The following is an 18,868-nucleotide window of genomic DNA, read 5'->3' as shown; positions in this document are numbered from 1 at the left end:
GAATTATACCCCCAGTGCTCCCTTTCGTGCAGTTTGTCCCACATATTTAATGCGTGTTTAGTGATTTCTGGTGCTTTCGTGCTCAATTTTCTATACTGTGGTGGAATCCATACTATCTTACCAAACTCGACTTCACTCATTTTATTCTCTATTTTCACCCATTGTTTTTCTTTATTATTTTTTACCCAATCTAAGATGCGTGATACAGCTATTGCAGTGTAATATTTTTTAATACCTGGTGCCCTCCACCCCCCATTCCTCTTATCGTTGACTAATTGTGCAAACTTTATTCGGGGAAGGTAACTTTGCAGGATTGTTATTGGGAGCATTTGTATTTTATAAGTGATTTTTGGCAGGATCGACATCTTTAATAAATTTATTCTGCCTCCCCATGAAAGTTGGTTACGCGGAAATCGGTCCTGATCTCCTTGAGGAGTGTTAAAAAGTTGTCTTGAAGTAATGATTCTGTGGACGTGGCGATTTTGACTCCTAGATAATTAAGCTCATTCATCCCCCATTTAAATGGAAGGCTTTTTTGATAAGCCTTTTCCCCTTCTTTATCTTCCACTATTTCCATAATTTCTGACTTGGTTGAGTTAACCCAAAAATTAGATAATCTACCATAGGCCTTAATAGTCTCTAACAGGTTCGGGAGAGTAATCCTCGGTTGGGTAACGTAAAGTAAAATGTCGTCCGCGAAGGCGACAATTTTATACTTTTCTTCCCCTATTTTTACCCCTCTAATTTCGGGGTTACACCTTATCCTCGCAAGTAGGGGTTCCAGCGTCAAGACGAATAACAATGGGGAAAGTGGACATCCCTGTCTGGTACCGTTATACATTGTAAACGGTTCTGAAAGAGTACTGTTAATCTTTACTCTTGCTGTGGAGTGTGTATATAGGGCCTTTATCCAACTAAGCATTTTGTTGCCTAGACCGATTTCCTCTAGGGTATCCCACATAAAGCCCCAGTCTACCCTGTCGAAAGCTTTTTCAGCATCAATCGACAGGAGTAGACCTGGGGCCCTACTTTCCTTTATTTTCTGGACCACCATTACCGTCTTTATACTGTTGTCTCTCCCCTCTCTCCCGGAACGAAACCAACCTGGTCTGGGTAGATAATCTCGTTGATAATCTGTTTCAACCTATCAGCTAAGATCTTCATGAATAATTTCGTATCGACATTTAAGAGGGAGATGGGCCTATAACTGGAACATAACGTGCTGTCCTTCCCTTCCTTCCAGATAATGGCGATGCTGGCTTCTAATGCTTCTTTCCTTATCTCCCAGTTCTCCCCTATTCCGTTCATGTATGAGCACATGATCGGAATCAATAATTCCTGGAATTGTTTGTAATATAAGACGGTCAACCCATCTGGTCCTGGGCTTTTCCCGATTGGGGTGTCTTGGAGGGCTTTTTTAAGTTCCTGTTCTGTTATAGGAGCGTCTAGGATGGCTTTATCGCATTCCGCAATCTTAGATAAACATGCGTTTTTAAAAAAATGTTTATTCTCCTCTCTTTTGCTTCTGTTCGTCTTATGTGAGTTATTTAAATTTATCGCGTATAACTTTCCATAACATTCTTAAAACGCACTCGCGACCGCACACGTTTTATATTTAATTTCCCGACTTAGTCCTTATTTTTTCAATATAGTTAGTCTTTTTCTTTTTTTTTCAAGGTCCTGGCTAATACTTTGCTCGGTTTATTTCTGTAAATGTATCTATTTTAACCAAATTATACGTTTTGCGCTTTTCCTGCTCCATTAGGGCCCTCATCTCTTCTCTTCTCCTTTGTAAACTTATCCACATCTCCCTCTTACCCGAAGTTTTGTGTTGCTGTTCTAGTTCTTGGATTTCTTTAGAGAGTGCTATCTTTTCCTTTATCAATCTCTTTTTCCTTTCTGACCCTACCATCAACAATATTCCCCTAATGTATGCTTTATGGGCCTCCCAAACTATAGCCTCAGTTGTCTCCCAGGTACGTTTGTTTTGAAGAACAGGTCCAGTTCTTCTTTAATGCTCTTCAAAATCTCTTTATCTTGGAGCAGGTCTTTATTCAGTCTCCAACCTGTACCCTGTGTCCGGAGTTCCCCAATTTTTATTTGTAGGCACACCGGTGCGTGATCAGAGAATGTCATATTCCCAATATCCACCCCTATAACCTCCTCCAGCAGCCAATGGTCAACCAAAAAGAGGTCTAATCTTGAGAACGTCTCATGCACGGGGGAATAAAATGTATAATCTCTTGTGTTACCATGTTGCATCCTCCATACATCTACCAACTGGAGTTGATGCAGCTTCTTTTTAAGTTTGCCTACCCAGGCTCCTCCTGTCCCCCGGGCATGTGACGTACAATCCCTTTCGGGGTCTAAGCATAGATTGAAGTCCCCCGCAATGATAGCCCCCCCTCTTAAATTCTTCTAATTTCACCAAGGTGCTTATTACAAATCTGTGTGTATTCTTGTTTGGCCCATAGATGTTTGCCAGAGAGCACTCCGTGCCATTAATCTTTCCTCTTAAGAAGAGAAATCGGCCCTTAGGGTCGGCCAAACTCTCCCCTAGCTCGAAACTAGGTTCTCTTGGTCCTCCAATTTGTATCTAATATTTCTTTGTTCTATCTGCAATGCTTCCATCTGGTGCTTTAAGTCTATAATTTCCGCCACTTGCTTGATCGCCATATTTTCCACCTCCTCCACTCTTTTTAAAATATGACTCATGTTCTCATGAACGGTGTTTATCTCCTCTTTGATCGACGCTTCCAATTTTGCGAACATTTCTGCTATTTCTCCCTTTGTAGGGAGATGTTTCTGTTGGGGTCCTACTGACGTTTCTTCCACTGCCTCGCTGCCAGAAGGTTGAGTTTCGGTATCAACCAGCTGTCTTCTTGTCCCAGTTTTAGGTGCACCTTCTGGAGTTTTATTTTTAGTCCCTGTAGTTTTACCCGGGCTCTCTTGACTGCCATTACTGCTTTCTTTGCTCCCATCATTTACCATATATTTTCTGATGGATCCTGGGCTTGCGCTTGTTCTAGGCGGGTTAGTGTTTACCCCTTTTGTTGATTTTCCTCTCATTTTGCCTTCTTCTCTAGCCTCTTCCTGTCTTCCCCTCTTTTTTACTCCCCTTCCCCTGTTCCCCTAGGCCCCCTCTTAATGATGGCCAATAGGGTCCTGTTGCTTTGGGGACTACGGGTACACCACTTCCTCATCAAACTGGGGGGGGACAAGAGGAAGCACCGGGAAGAAAGGGGGATAACTTTAATCACGTGGGTCCCTTTACCCTCTAATCCCGCCGGTTAGTGTCCCTCTGGTTTTCTTACTGTAGCAACGTTTTAATTGAACTTTTTATTTCGCATATCATTTTCACCCTGTAAGAAGGGAGCCAGTAACAGTTAGAAAGCCTCGTTTCCAGCATGAGTGGGGGGGCTGGGAAGGGCCCATTCCGTGCAACCAGATCTTTGTGAGTCCTTGTACGGTTCCCACAGAGAGTGCAGTGTAATCTATTTCTGGCTATCACCGCTAATTCTCGAGTGGCTATCACTCCTAGAGGGACACCCAGTCAAGCATATCACACTTCAACCCCCCCACTCAGTCATTACACTGCCTGCATCAATATTAGTCCATAGGCATTACACTATTACCAGGCTTTGCCAGACAAAAAACTCTACCTTTGAATGTTGCTTCGTATGCAGTGAGGTACTATGGCAGCAAAGCAGTGGCTAGTACAGAAAACAAGATCAACGTACAGTTCTTTTTTTTTTTTTTTTTTTTTTTTTAGCAGTTCAAAGGATTCACTTACCCTTCTGATGGGTTAAATCAAAGCAGGATCTTACCGGCTGTGTGTCTCCTTTTTAGCGCCTGGGGCTCTCACCTGCGCCGTACATCCATCAGATCTCTTACCGAGCAATCTGTTTCTCTCAACTTGAAACCGACCTGTCTATATCTCAGCGTCAACGCCAGCTCTTCAAGCACTGGCTTGCGTCAGGGGAGGTTCAGCGTGCCCTCCGTATTCGGCGGGACTCCTCACTGTAGCAGCCGCCTGTAGCTGCGGAATCAGGTGCACTGCTCCCACCTCCTCCACACTCCGCTGCTGATACCCAGGACTGCAAAGGTAAATGGACAGGAGCAGGGATCAAAGACAGCATGCTGGGGGTACGACGGCGGGCTAGAGGCAGGGCCGTGGGCATTCCATAGCCTGCATCATGGTTGGAGGGACGCCAGGCTTCCTCAGCTCAGCATCGGCACCTGGGTCCCGCCCAAATCCAGGCCAGGAAGCACCTCCATGGTTAGCAGAGGACAGAATTAAAATTAGACTTGAGAAACTTAACATTAATAAATCACTGGGACCAGATAGCTTGCATCTGAGGGTACTTAGGGAACTCAGTCAAGTGATTGCCAGACCGTTGTTCCTAATTTTTACAGACAGTCTACTGACTGGAATGGTACCAGCTGATTGGAGAAAAGCCAGTGTAGCACCAATATTTAAAAAGGGCCCAAAATACATCCCTGGGAATTACAGACCAGTTAGCCTAACATCAATAGTATGTAAACTCTTGGAGGGGATGATAAGGGACTATATACAAGATTTTAGTAATGAGAACGGTATCATTAGCAGTAATCAGCATTGATTCATGAAGAATCGTTCTTGCCAAACCAATCTACTAACCTTCTATGAGGAGATGAGTTGCCAGCTAGATAAAGGAAGGCCCGTAGACGTGGTGTATCTGGATTTTGCAAAAGCATTTGACACAGTTCCCCATAAATGTTTACTGTACAAAATATACAAAATAAGGTCCGTTGGCATGGACCATAGGGTGAGTACATGGATTGAAAACTGGCTACAAGGGCGAGTTCAGAGGATGGTGATAAATGGGGAGTACTCGGAATGGTTAGGGGTGGGTAGTGGGGTCCCACAGGGTTCTGTGCTGGGACCAATCCTATTTAATTTGTTCATAAATAACCTGGAGGAGGGGATAAACAGTTCAATCTCTGTGTTTGCAGATGATACTAAGCTAAGCAGGGCAATAACTTCTCCGCAGGATGTGGAAACCTTGCAAAAAGATCTGAACAAATTATTGGGGTAGGCAATTACATGGGGGGTTCAATGTAGAAAAATGTAAAGTAATGCATTTGGGTGGCAAAAATATGAATGCAATCTATACACTAGGGGGAGAATCTCTGGGGGAATCTAGGATGGAAAAGGACCTGGGGGTCCTAGTAGATGATAGGCTTAGCAATGGCATGCAATGCCAAGCTGCTGCTAACAAAGCAAACAGAATAAGAAATGGAGCGAGTACAAAGAAGGGCAACAAAGCTAATAAAGGGTCTGGAGGATCTTAGTTATGAGGAAATGTTGCAAGCACTGAACTTATTCTCTCTGGAGAAGAGACGCTTGAGAGGGGATATGATTTCAATATACAAATACTGTACTGGTGACCCCACAATAGGAATAAAAAATTTTCGCAGAAGAGAGTTTAACAAGACTCGTGGCCACTCATTAAATTTAGAAGAAGAGAGGTTTAACCTTAAACTACGTAGAGGGTTCTTTACTGTAAGAGCGGCAAGGATGTGGAATTCCCTTCCACAGGCGGTGGTCTCAGTGGGGAGCATCAATAGCTTTAAGAAACTATTAAATAAGCACCCAAATGACCGCAACATACAGGGATATACAATGTAATACTGACACATAATTATACATAGGTTGGACCTGATGGACTTGTGTCTTATTTCAACCTCACCTACTATGTAACACCTACTATGTAACATGACGGAAAACTCCCACTGAGTCAGATCGTGCGGACGGAGCAGAGAAGAAGCCAGAGGAAGATGGAAGATGGAGGAAGAAGAAGAACACCGAAGGAAGACCAGAAGAAAGAAGATGGAAGAAGAAGCGGAAAGAAGAAATTAATAAAGGACTTGTCAAAAACTGTCTCGTGTTTTTTAACCTTTTTGACACTTTTTTTATGAAATGGTAGGGGTACATTTTGTACCCCATTACCAATTCACACAGACCCCCACAACCACCAGGCAAGGGTTGTGGGGATGAGGCCCTTCTCCCCATGAACATGGGGACAAGGTGCTTTGGGGGCTACCTCAAAGCACCCTTCCAATGTTGAGGGCATGTGGCCTGGTACGGTTCAGGAGGGAGGCGCTCTCTCGTCCCCCCCTCTTTTCCTGTGGCCTGACAGGTTGTGTGCTCGGATAAGGGTCTGGTATGGATTTTTGGAGTGACCCCACACCATTTTTTTTATTTTGGTGCAGGGTTCTCCTTAAAATCCATACCAGACCTGAAGGGCCTGGTATGGAATTTAGAATTTAGGGGACCCCCACGCATTTAAAAAAAAATTTGGTTCGGGGTTCCCCTATGGGGGAATCCCATGCTGTTTTTATCAATGAACTTTTATGTGTATTGCCGGACCGAAAATTCATTATAGCCGGCGCTAGTGATAGTAGTTTTACAGTAGTTGTTAGTGATAGTAGTTTTACATGACTTTTTTCCTTTAGAAATGTAATTTTGCTGTCAGACTGTTCTAAACACGGGAAACATGCGCCCCTTTACAGGCATACTATAGACACCCTCCAGGTACGAAATTTAAAGGAATATTATACTTTTGTTGTTTCACTTTAAGCATAATTAAAATCACTGCTCCCGAAAAAACGGCCATTTTTTAAACTGTTTTTTGCATTGATACAAGTCCCCTGGGGCAGGACCCAGATCCCCAAACACTTTTTTTATGACAATAACATGCATATAAGCCTTTAAAATTAGCACTTTTCACTTTTGATTTCTACCATAGACTTTTAAAGGGTGTTCCGCGGCTTTTGAATTTGCCGTGAACACCCCAAATTGTTCGCTGTTCGGCGAAAGGGAAAACAGCCAATGTTCGAGTCAAACTCATGTTCGACCCGAACATAAGGCCCATCCCTTTACTATGTTTACCTTTTTTTATTATTATTAAACAAGTGTGATTTAACTGTACTTCTGTCTCAGTCTGATTCATGGTTTCTAAATCATGGTTTCTAAAAGGATTATGATTTAAGCACTGCACCTTTACCATATATAATTATTGACAAAGGTCTAAATCCTTCCCTATTATAAAAAAAATATATAAAAAATTTAGGCTTTACATGCATTTTAATACAATATGACTAAAATGAATTTGCTATTATATATGTGAAGATCAGGATCTTCATATCATTTACATAACAATTCGTAGTTTGTAGGATTTTTATTAGTATTTCTTTTATTGGATGATGCAATGCAGTTCTCTTTATTTTCTCTTGTGATATTTAGTTATAGTTCAATACAAGGCCATCTGCATTTCTTACAGTTAGTTTATTATCTTCCCCTATCCAGGTTTCCCTTAGGTAATACCAGCCAGGCACATAATTATAATGTAGAGTCGGCAACTTTTCAGTGATGGTTGTTTGTAAAAGAAATTACAGTTGATTTCATCAGATGGAAGCTTATATATCGTCCCCAAAGACAGGCTGGAAGCTTTGTGCTTAACCATCTGCTGCTCTGGAAACCTCTTGTATCAATAAATATGTAATACAGTGTGTTCTATGATGTTTCAATAAATAAAAATACTCCAAGACTTTAGTTTGGTGATAAATGAAAAGCACAAGGTATGTAAACCGTATGATGTTATATTTCCCTTATAAATCTAAGTAAAACAAGTGGATCATATACAACACAGTTTGATACTATTTTGACATTTTTATATGTCCACAGATAAGTGACATCTTTTCACACAATTTCTGCTGAATATTACTATTATTTTTATTATTAGTGATTAGCTTAGGGTTATAGACGAGTGTGACCCCAGCCCAGCCTGTTCACAGTTAGGCAAATGAGAAAACAAACTGGCCATATTTGGTGGTATGCCACCTGCCTGAACCTCCAGTTGGTGTAGCCAGGAGTCTAAAATTCTATTAGGCTTCCACACATCCTTCTATGTTGTCTATACAAAATTACAAAATGGAGGAAAACAAAATTGTTAAATTCCGTGAAATTGGACTTTACAGGTACACCATAAGGCAGGCTAACATTTTAAAAAGTATAAAGTTAATTTTGGGCTCCGGAAATGATGCCTTAGTACAAAGTCGTGCAGTGTACACAAACAAATATAATAGATACAGTGATGTGTGCTTAAAAGGAACACATAATTGCCCTTTAGTTTAATTAGTGATTAGACATGTGCACTGCCAAAAAATGTGTTCGTTTTGTTTCATTTGTTTTTTTGTTAATTTTTCGAATGACTCGTTATGATCGCAATTCATAAATTTGTACATTCCAAAGTTTGTAAATTAGAAAATTCGTAAATTTGAAAATTCGTAAATTCTTAAATTCGAAAATCTGAAAATAAGAAAGAAAATCGAAAGAATAACTAACTAATAAATAATAAGTAACTATTAAATTATAGGTATTGGAATTTCCTTTCAAATTTGGCTGTTAGTGAACATAACGAATATGAATTTATTTGTTTAACATATTTCGACAAATTTCATTAATTCTGAACTATCCGAACAAAAACCCATTTAACAAATTTTTCAGCAAATTCATAAATTCGTAAATTCAAAAATTCCTAAATTCATAAAATCGAAAAAATTGTATTATTATTATTGTTTTTTATTATTATTAATTAGTCATGTTCCTTTCCTTTAGATACGGCATTCATTATTTTGGATAATTCGTAACTTCGGACCAACAGCCAAATTTGAAAGGAAATTCTACTACCTATAATCTAATAGTTAGTAATAGTTAAATTATTAGTTAGTTATTATTTCAGATTTTCAAATTTTCAGGTTTTCAGATTTCCGAATTTTGATTTTGCGAATGTATGAATTTTTGAATTTACGAATTTTCTGAAAAATTCGTTAAATGGGTTTTTGTTAATTTGGATATTTCAGAATTAATGAAATTTGTCGAAATTAGTTAAAAAAAACTAATTCAGGAGATGGGCGGAGTCTAGCGGAGCAGACATGCATTGTTAGAGCTCCGCACCGCTGAGGAGAGAAGAGAAGGACAAAGCGGAGCCTGCAGGCTCAAAAGGTATCCATTTGAATCTTTTTGCCCCAGGGAACAAACTGTGAAAGTTTGGGCAGGAAATATGGTACTGGGAGGAAACTGTGGCAGAAATAAAAATCACCTCACAAAGAGCTCACAAGCACTCACTGCAACTAAAGCAGCTCCAGTCACCTCACAATATACAGCATCAGGGCGCTCTCACAGACAGAAAATGTCACAGCAAGACTCTCCATTTGAGTCAGATACAGAACAAATCCTCTCACAAACTTCTCCACAAGCCTCCTCAGAATCCCCAGTAATATTATTACAATTTGAAAAGATGCTTCATAAGGCTTTAAAACAAACCTCAGACCAAATAACTAAAAGCCTAACCAAAGAAATAAGAGAGCTGGGAAACCGCACCGCAGCCTTAGAAATAAAAATATATGAAATTGAAATTACAACCCAAGAAAATATAACAGAATTGGAACACTTAAAAGAAGAGAATTTAATACTTCAAACTAAGCTCGAAGATTACGAAAATAGAGCCAGACGTTCAAACTTGCGCATAAGGGGAATACCTGAAACTGTGACAGACCTGCAATCTACTATTACTGCTCTATTACAAGAACTAAAGCCAGATATGCCTATTAAACGTTTAGAACTGGACAGAGTACACAGAGCCCTCACAGCCAAAAAGAAAGATGGACCCCCACGTGATATAATCACAAAATTTCATTATTACAGAACGAAAGAACAAATACTAATTGCTGCAAGAGAAAAAAAGGAACTTAATTTTCAAGGACACAATTATCAAATTTTTGCTGACCTATCCCAACTTACTATTACTAAAAGACGATCCATGAAACCCCAACTAATGGAACTGCAACGCCACAACATTATGTATCAATGGGGCTTTCCCTTTTCAGTCAGATTTAACTACCAAGGTACAATTTACAGAAGCAGATCAGCAGATGAACTACAACAAACCCTTTTAAAATTAAATCTGACAGAACCCACAAGCAGCAACTCTCCCACACGCAGAAGAATGGCATCATCTTCACCTTCAGGCAGCACCCAGAAAATTTCAGAACAAAATGGGAATCATCATTCTCACAAAAGAGGCCGTTATGCCACATCATCCATGGAGCAAGAAGATTCAATGGACTGACATCCTATTTCCTGATATCTCTTCATTTGTTATACTAAGAGATGGTTCTCTATAAAAAACCTGTATTTATAACTGAATGTAACTGCATTCTGATAGTCACACACTGTGTGGGATCATGTTACATTCCAGTTATATTTCTTATTACTTCTGATTCATATAGCCTTAGAATATATAAGTGAAATAAGGAAATTCTTGTTCAGTTATATATTTTCAGGTAATAACAATAGATTTATTACTTTTTAGGACAAATATGTTCAATAATCCAGAAGTAATGGAAGCTTTTTCTTTCTTTTCTTAAAACAAATATATTATTACCTAACTAGTTCCTAGAACTATGTTTTTGTTTATTCTAATCTGAAGCAATACAACCCCAATTTTATGAGTTAACATATCTAAACAGGTACATATGAATAAAACATGTAATTGTTTACTCTAAAAGGGTTAAAATCCCAAAATAATTCAAACTATCTTCATCAATACCAAAATTATTAACCGTACCTTTCTAACTGAATTATTTAGCCTAGGGCAAGACTAAGCACATACAACCACCCTGGAATAAATAATTTCAACAAAAACTATATTCTGCACTCCAATTAATGAATCATCATTTTGATGTCTTTTGACATAGCACTTCTCTCCTGTAAGCGGAAGATCCGTGTACCCCCAGTAGCCCTCCTCATTCTCCCAACCATATTATGTGGGAGTGTGACAAAGGCACTTATTCCCCTGAGAGAGATATTTATTCTCTTTCACGGGTAAATTGTGATTACTTGCAAAAAATAATTTATACAATGTATCATCTAATCTCATATGTTTTTTGTTTACTCTTTATCCCAGAATTCACTGGTTTCTTTTTTATCTTTTCATCTCTTCAGTCCACACAGGTTGATCTGTGCAGTCAGCTCTGCATAACAAAAAGTAAGTCAAAACTATTTGATCTGTTGCCATGGCACCACTGAATATACTTTCCCTGAATGTTCAGGGAATAAATGTCCCTCAAAAAAGGACCAAAGCCTTCCGTACTTTCCATAACAAGAAGGCTCACATAGTATGCCTCCAAGAAACACACTTCACCAAAGATTCTACTCCAAAATATATTTCTCCTTTTTATCAACAAATTTACACGGCTTCTGCCTGTACCAAACAAAGGGGAACTCTAATTGCATTTCACCGATCCACACCATTCACCTTATCATCAGAAATGAAAGACCCACAAGGTAGATACCTGATACTGATGGGTTATATAATGGATACAGCAATCACGGTGATTTCCTACTACGCTCCTAACAAACAACCTACACCATTCCTCTCACATATATTACAAGTGATTAATACACACAAAATAGGAACAGTGATAATGTGCGGGGATTCGAACCAGGTCCTCCTCCCATTTCTAGATAAATCACCTTTTACACCATCCAAAATAACCTCTAGATTACCTTTTTCTCAACTTCTTTCCAAATACAATCTGGTAGATTCGTGGAGAGAAAGTAACCCAATGAAAAAGAAATTCACTTATTTCTAGCACCCTCATCAAACCTTCACCAGAATAGATCATATTTTTCTAACAATAGGACTGATACCAGAAATTATTGCATCAGATATAATTCCGATTCCGTGGTCTGACCATAATGCAGTATACACTACTATAGCCTCAGCCATACCAAAAGGGCATGACCCAACGTGGTACTTACCAGACATAATGCTCAAACACCCACTACATCAGATGGCCATTGAACAAGCTTTAAAGGAATACATATCAATTAATAATACAACAGACATCTCCCCAATAACACTGTGGGAAGCTCATAAGCCTGTCTTGCGTGGTACAATACAAAGACAAATGGCACTATTTAAACGGGAACGCAAAAATCTAGCAAAAAAACTAGAACTCAATTTTAATGCAGCCTACATATCATTCCAAGATAATCCATCTCAGAGTACAAAATCTCATCTGGAAAAATCTAGATTGGAATACGATCTATTTCTCACTGAGTCAGTTGATAAATCCCTCAAACGCTCCAAACACAATTTCTACATGAATACAAACAAACCAGGTACATATTTGGCTCGGGCATTAAATTCAACTAACAAATCTTTCAAACCAATACGTTTGAAATTATCAAAAAATGTTTATACTTGTAATCCAGTTAAAATAGTCCATAAATTTCACTCACATCTCGCAACTTTATACAAGACAAACAATGAATTTAATCCTACAGAGGCTGAATCCTTCTTCTCAAAAATAACCTTACCTGAGTTGTCTCAGACTCAAAAAAGCAGTTTGGATGAGCCTATAACTATAGATGAAGTTGCTAACGCCATAAAAGACCTAAAACTTAACAAAAGACCAGGCCCAGACGGGTACTCGGCTTTATACTATAAAACATTCTCAGAAATACTCTCTCCCATTCTCACTGAAACTTTTAACAAACTTCTAGAAGGACATTCTTTTCAGCAAGAAACACTAATGGCAATTGTTTGTATGATCCCAAAACCCCTTTCTGATGATACTTCCTGTGTGAATTATCGGCCTATCTCTCTGTTAAACCTTGATATTAAATTATTAGCAAAAATAATAGCAAAACGCCTCAATAGCATTATAGGAAAATTAATACATAGAGATCAAGTAGGCTTCATGCCAAATAGACAGGCAGGCGATAATATACGCAGGGCAGTGTTATTGGCACATATTGCTAAAATACGGAAAATCCCTTTATGTTTTCTATCTCTCGATATTAAGAGGGCATTTGACACAGTATCCTGGCAATATATGCAATATTCATTACAAAAATGGGGTTTTGGACCCCACTTTTTAACATGGATCAAAGCATTATATAATAAACCCAAAGCCTATATAAAATACGATGGATACAAATCTGATGCCTTTAATATCGAAAGAGGTACCCGACAGGGTTGCCCATTATCTCCCTTATTATTTGCCCTTATACTCGAACCCATGGCCCAATACATCAGAACAAACCAAACTATAACTGGCATTGAAGTAGGAGGTATTACACACAAATTATGTATATTTGCAGACGATATATTACTTTTTCTATCATCACCACAGGTCTCTGGTCCTAACTTAATACCAGCTCTTGATGGATTTGCAGCCCTATCTGGCCTTATGTTTAATCCTAAGAAATGCCTAGTGCTTAATATTTCGCTCACAAACATGGAATTGATCCCGGCTAGGGTTGCACTCCCATTCACATGGGCAGAAAAATCAATCCCATATCTTGGAATTCATTTAACAGCATCTCATTCTGACTTATTCTCAACCAATTATCCTCCAGTATTAAGACAGATCACAAATCTAATAAAACAATAGTCGCAACTTCCTTTATCCTGGATAGGGAAGATTAATGCAATCAAAATGACTATTCTACCCAAATTGCTTTATCTATTCAGAGTCCTCCCTATTCCAATTCCTTCCTATTTTTTGAGAATAGTACAAAAAAGAGCAACTTCGTTTATATGGGGCTCTTCTAAACCACGTATACCTATACACACACTACATCTTCCCAAAAATAAAGGAGGCCTGGGATACCCTAATTTTACTAACTACTACAGAGCAGCACATTTGGCCAGTCTGTCTAAATACCATGCAAAACAGGAAATCCCATTATGGGTATTTATAGAGGCTTCAGAAAATGACCCTCTATTAATATTAAACTTGTTATGGCTTGATCCTAAAGACCGCTTTAAAATTCATAATCCCATAACTAAACACTTCTTATCTCTCTGGGATAAACTAAAAACCAAATATCAGTTACAATCTCCACACAATCCTCTCCTTTCTTTTATCAGAAATCTGGCCTTTTATCCGGCATGGATCTACCCAAATTCTTTTAAAGCTTGGACAACATCAGGCATTCAGACACTAAAGGACTTCATAGCATCTAAATCATTCCTTTCATTCCCATCGCTTAGAGAAAAATATGATCTACCAAACTCTGAGATATTTAGATATCTCCAAATCAAAAATTTCTATACACCATTCCTAAAGGGGGATACACCATTATCCCAATTATCCATTTTTGAATCAATCTGTACAAAAGATCCAGTTGCTAAAGGTACAATTTCATTACTTTATAATCAATTATATGGAGTAGTAAATCTTAATAGACCCTCTTACGTTCAGAGGTGGGAGGAGGACCTGGGACGAACTTTAGAAGACACGGACTGGTCTAACATATGGCTCACATCTAAGTCATCTTCACCCAACATCTTAGCACTGGAGACAAATTATAAAGTCCTAACTCGCTGGGACCTTGTACCCGCTAGAGTGGCAAAATATTCACCTAATACCTCAGCTCTTTGTTTTCGAGGATGCCCAGAAATAGGCACACATTTACACATATGGTGGACGTGCCCAGTAATCCAAACCTTCTGGAAGGAAGTCTTCGTGATTGCATCTAAAATATTTAAAAAAATAATACAACCAGATCCATATATAACTTTACTTAATCTAAAACCGGAATGGTTAACACTCTCTCAATTCAAACTTATGATCCAACTAATAACGGCTGCAAAACAAACAGTGGCCAAGGCATGGAAATCTCCTACATTGGTACTAGCAGAAACAATTCACAGAATGAATAATACAATGTCCCATGCTAAGATGGTAGCCATCGATCAAAATCAAATTCCAAAATTTGAAAAACTTTGGCATCCTTGGATAAAACAACAGTTCCTGTCAAATTTCAATGACTCTGTCCTGTTGCCATGGTAACAGATTAAATGACTTACAGAGACACCCATTCTAAGGCTTCAAAGAGAACTAAAGAATAATAAACTGACGAGCGGGACAACCTTGTGGACCATACCTCTGCCTTTCTACCCTTTTACTTCTTTCTCTTTCCTTTTCTCCACCTTACGATTAAAGCTCATTATCAGAATTTATTTGACCTATATACACTCTACCTGTAAACAATATGTATAGTAGGTATAAATCATTTAAATACCTACAAAAGTAACTAAGGAAATGATATATATCTTTAATTTAGGTTTATGTGAACCCAATGTTTAATATTTGAAATTTCATGATATTTACCTATATAAACCCTACTGTAAAACAATGAGCTTACTTTATAGATCCTTGTAAACTTACTTTATGCATCTTTATAATATTGTATACTCAATAAATTTCTTTTGACAAGGAAAAAAACTAATTGCACATGTCTACTAGTGATACAAATGAATCTTTTATGCCATGCGAATATAAGTTCAGGTGCAAATTGCAAAACATTTATTCATTAAATTGATATACAATAACCATAAATTAAATCCAGTCCTTCAAAAAAGCGGGTCCGTGCATCCTTACATCACACCACTGGCTCCCTAGGCATCATCTAGGACTGGAGACTGTGCTCCTTTTTTTTTTCTTGAAGGACTGGATTTCATTTACAGTTATTGTATATCAATTTAGCCTTGTTTAAGGTATATTTGTGTTGCAATTTGCATCTGAACTTATATATCATATGTATCACTAGTTAAAATAAAGGGCAATGATGTGTTCCTTTTAAGCACACATCACTGTATCTATTATATTTGTTTGTGTATACTGCACAATTATTTTTTATTGTGCACTATTGGAGACAAAGCACCATTATTATTATATCACTATTGCCACATCCTAGTATTCAAGGAATACATTAGTGCAACAGTCTCGGTACTAGAGTGGCTAAGCGCACCCCTCAGGAATCAATGCCTTAGTACATGCTTCTGGAATATAAGATTGTAATTGTGTAGTTATTACAATAGAACAGATTGGTGTCTTTTTCCAGGTTTATCTGGGTGATATGTATGTATTCTCCTGTACAGGGTTTTTGTTTTTTAGAATGTGCTATGTTTTCTTTTAATGGATATAAATACACTTTATTATTTTTGGAATTTTTGCCTGGCTCTATAGAGTACCTGTAAAGTGCAGTTTCATGGAGTATCATTTTTGTGTTCCTCCATTTTGTGGTTTTGTACCCTGGAGTCTATCATTTAGCACCAGTAGCAGTACTACCATTAAATGACATGATAAACTCCCAGTCACCCCCCCTTCCCTTTGTTTGACAATCCCTTGCCTATTGGCCTTGAAAACAGCCAGAATTAATGTTTTTCAGTGCCACATGACTTCAGTGGGATTAGAATTACAATTGGAATTTAGGAGTAGTTCAATAAACATCTCACAATCGAAACCCAGTTACATTCTGCTCATCACTACCTGTCAAAGTATTTGCAAACTTTTCCAAGGTTTACCTAGAATTGTTTGGAACCAAGCTTAAGTATTAGGCTTTTCACTTTCACTCTGATAACACAATGGTTGCTTCACCTGACCTGTCCTACTGGCTTATACCAGTGAGATTATAAAGGATTCTTCTGAAAACTTTCCAAATGGTAGTAGCAGAGGATCTGTGCAGTAATGTGCTGAGGAAAAAGTCTTTGTCTCAATTTCAGTGTGCGGCTAAAGTCAATAGATCCAGGGTCAAGAAGAGCAGTCATACATATTGGTCATGGACACTCATCTCTACGGCATTATGATTGCCAAAATGAGCTTGCTGATTCCTTGTATAACTACATGGCATGGCACCAATGGATCACATTAGAAGGGGAGTGGGTGCATGGGAATGGACAAACTGGGGATAGTCTTATGACTTGGTAAAAAGTGAATTTAAAAAAGCATTTCCCCATCTGCAAAATAAAAAAAAATATATTGGATACATTTTATCACTATATTTACACAGCAGTTTTTGTATTCCTGGGTCTCCCCTTTTATTACCTGTTGATCCTCCCAGTAGATCTTTTATTGTTCCACTTCCTGTAGCAGTTCATTTTGGCTGCATTAGTAATAGCGATCAGAAGGTTTTCCTGCAAAGGATTAAAATGAATTTGGATGAGAGGTTTGGTTTGGAGAACAGATTTAGGCGACAGAAGGTAAAGTTAGCCATAGATGGATCTTTTTTTTTTTGAGGGAGGAAAGCTGAACAAAATAAAAAAATAATAAAACAAAAAAATTAAAACAAATTCACCTATTGACACAATTGAGATAGATAAAGCAATCCTCTGGGACTCCTCTTCTAAGACATGTATTCTGACAGCACATCAGAATTAGAGATGGACCAAACACTCCGCGGTTCAGTTCGCACCGGAACTCTGGAACATTGAAAGAGTTTGAACCCCACTGAAGTCTATGGGGCCCGAATTTAAATCAAAAGTCCCCATTTTGAAGGCTTATATGCAAGTTAAATGGTATGGGGGCCCTGGTACTGCCCTGGGGGACATGTACCAATGCAAAATAAAACTTTTAAAACTTTTAAATAAAGATTGTTTTTAAAACAGCAGTGCTGCTTAAAGTGAAACAATACAAATGAAAAACTCCTTTAAATATAGTGCCTTAGGTTTCCCCTTAGCCTTCCTGTAAAGTGGTGCATCTATACATTGTATAGAACCTGCTGCAGCAAAACTGATATTTATAAAGCAAAAAATTATATTTAAATTGCCATCAATACAAAAATGTTAAAAAATTAAAGTTACGCTTACCGGTAACGTCTTTTCCAGTAGTCTTTCAGGACAGCCACATTGAGAGACCTTGGCTCCTCCTCTTCCTGGGAAACACTGCGCCAGCCCCCATAAATTTTCACCTCCCCCTGCCAGCCTCAGTTTTTTCTAGAGCACCTCCGGTTAGCTGGGGAGACACAAGCACACATTAATAACATACTATCACATATTACTATTGTGCCCTTTTTTCTTTTAGGTCTTCCTCAAGACCCCCCAAAACCTCGGGTGGGTACTAGGGCTGTCCTGAAAGACTACTGGAAAAGACGTTACTGGTAAGCGTAACTTTAATTTTCCCTTCCCGTCTTTCAGGACAGCCACATTGAGAGGATAGACGAGCACTTACCAGTTAGGGTGGGACAACAGCTTGCAATACCTTTCGCCCAAAGGATTGCTCACTTGCTGATACCAGATCCACTCTGTAGTGTTTCACAAAAGTAGTGAAACTAGACCATACGGCTGCTTTGCAAATCTGCTCTGGCGTTGCTCCAGCTCTTTCCGCCTGTGAAGCCGCCATAGCTCTGGTAGAGTGTGCTTTAATTCCCATGGGGGCCTCTCTACCCGCTAGCCTGTAGGCCTGACTAATAGCTATTCTGAGCCACCTGGCAATGGTGCATCTAGACGCCTTCTGTCCCTTTCTTGCTCCGCAAAAAGAAATAAAGAGAGAATCTGACTTTCTAAAATTCTTTGTCAGCTCCAAATAACGTAGGATACATCTCCTGACGTCTAAAGTGTGAAACCTGAATTCCCTTTCACTTGAGGGATTAGGACAAAAGGTTGGTAAAGTTACCTCTTGGCTTCTATGGTATTTTGAAGCCACCTTCTGTAGAAAAGCCAGGTCAGTCTTAAAAACGACTCTATCCGGAAATACAACACAAAAGGGGGGTCTAATTGAAAGCCTCTAAGTCACTGACCCTCCTGGCTGTGGTTACAGCCACCAAAAAAACAGCTTTATATGTTAGGTCCTTTAGAATACACTCCTCTAAAGGTTCGAACGGGGGTTCAGTCAAAACCTGCAAGACCAGGGAAAGATCCCACTTAGGGAAGGAGGGACCCTGCACTGGTCTTTGTCTTGCCAGGGCTCTGAAAAACCTGACCACCCAAGCGTTGATGGCCAAGATATGTGCTAAGTGCTGAAACCT

Source organism: Aquarana catesbeiana, linkage group LG01, assembly GCF_042186555.1.
Source record: "Aquarana catesbeiana isolate 2022-GZ linkage group LG01, ASM4218655v1, whole genome shotgun sequence".
NCBI classification, from domain to species: Eukaryota; Metazoa; Chordata; class Amphibia; order Anura; family Ranidae; genus Aquarana; species Aquarana catesbeiana.
Note: the sequence above shows the minus strand (reverse complement) of the source record.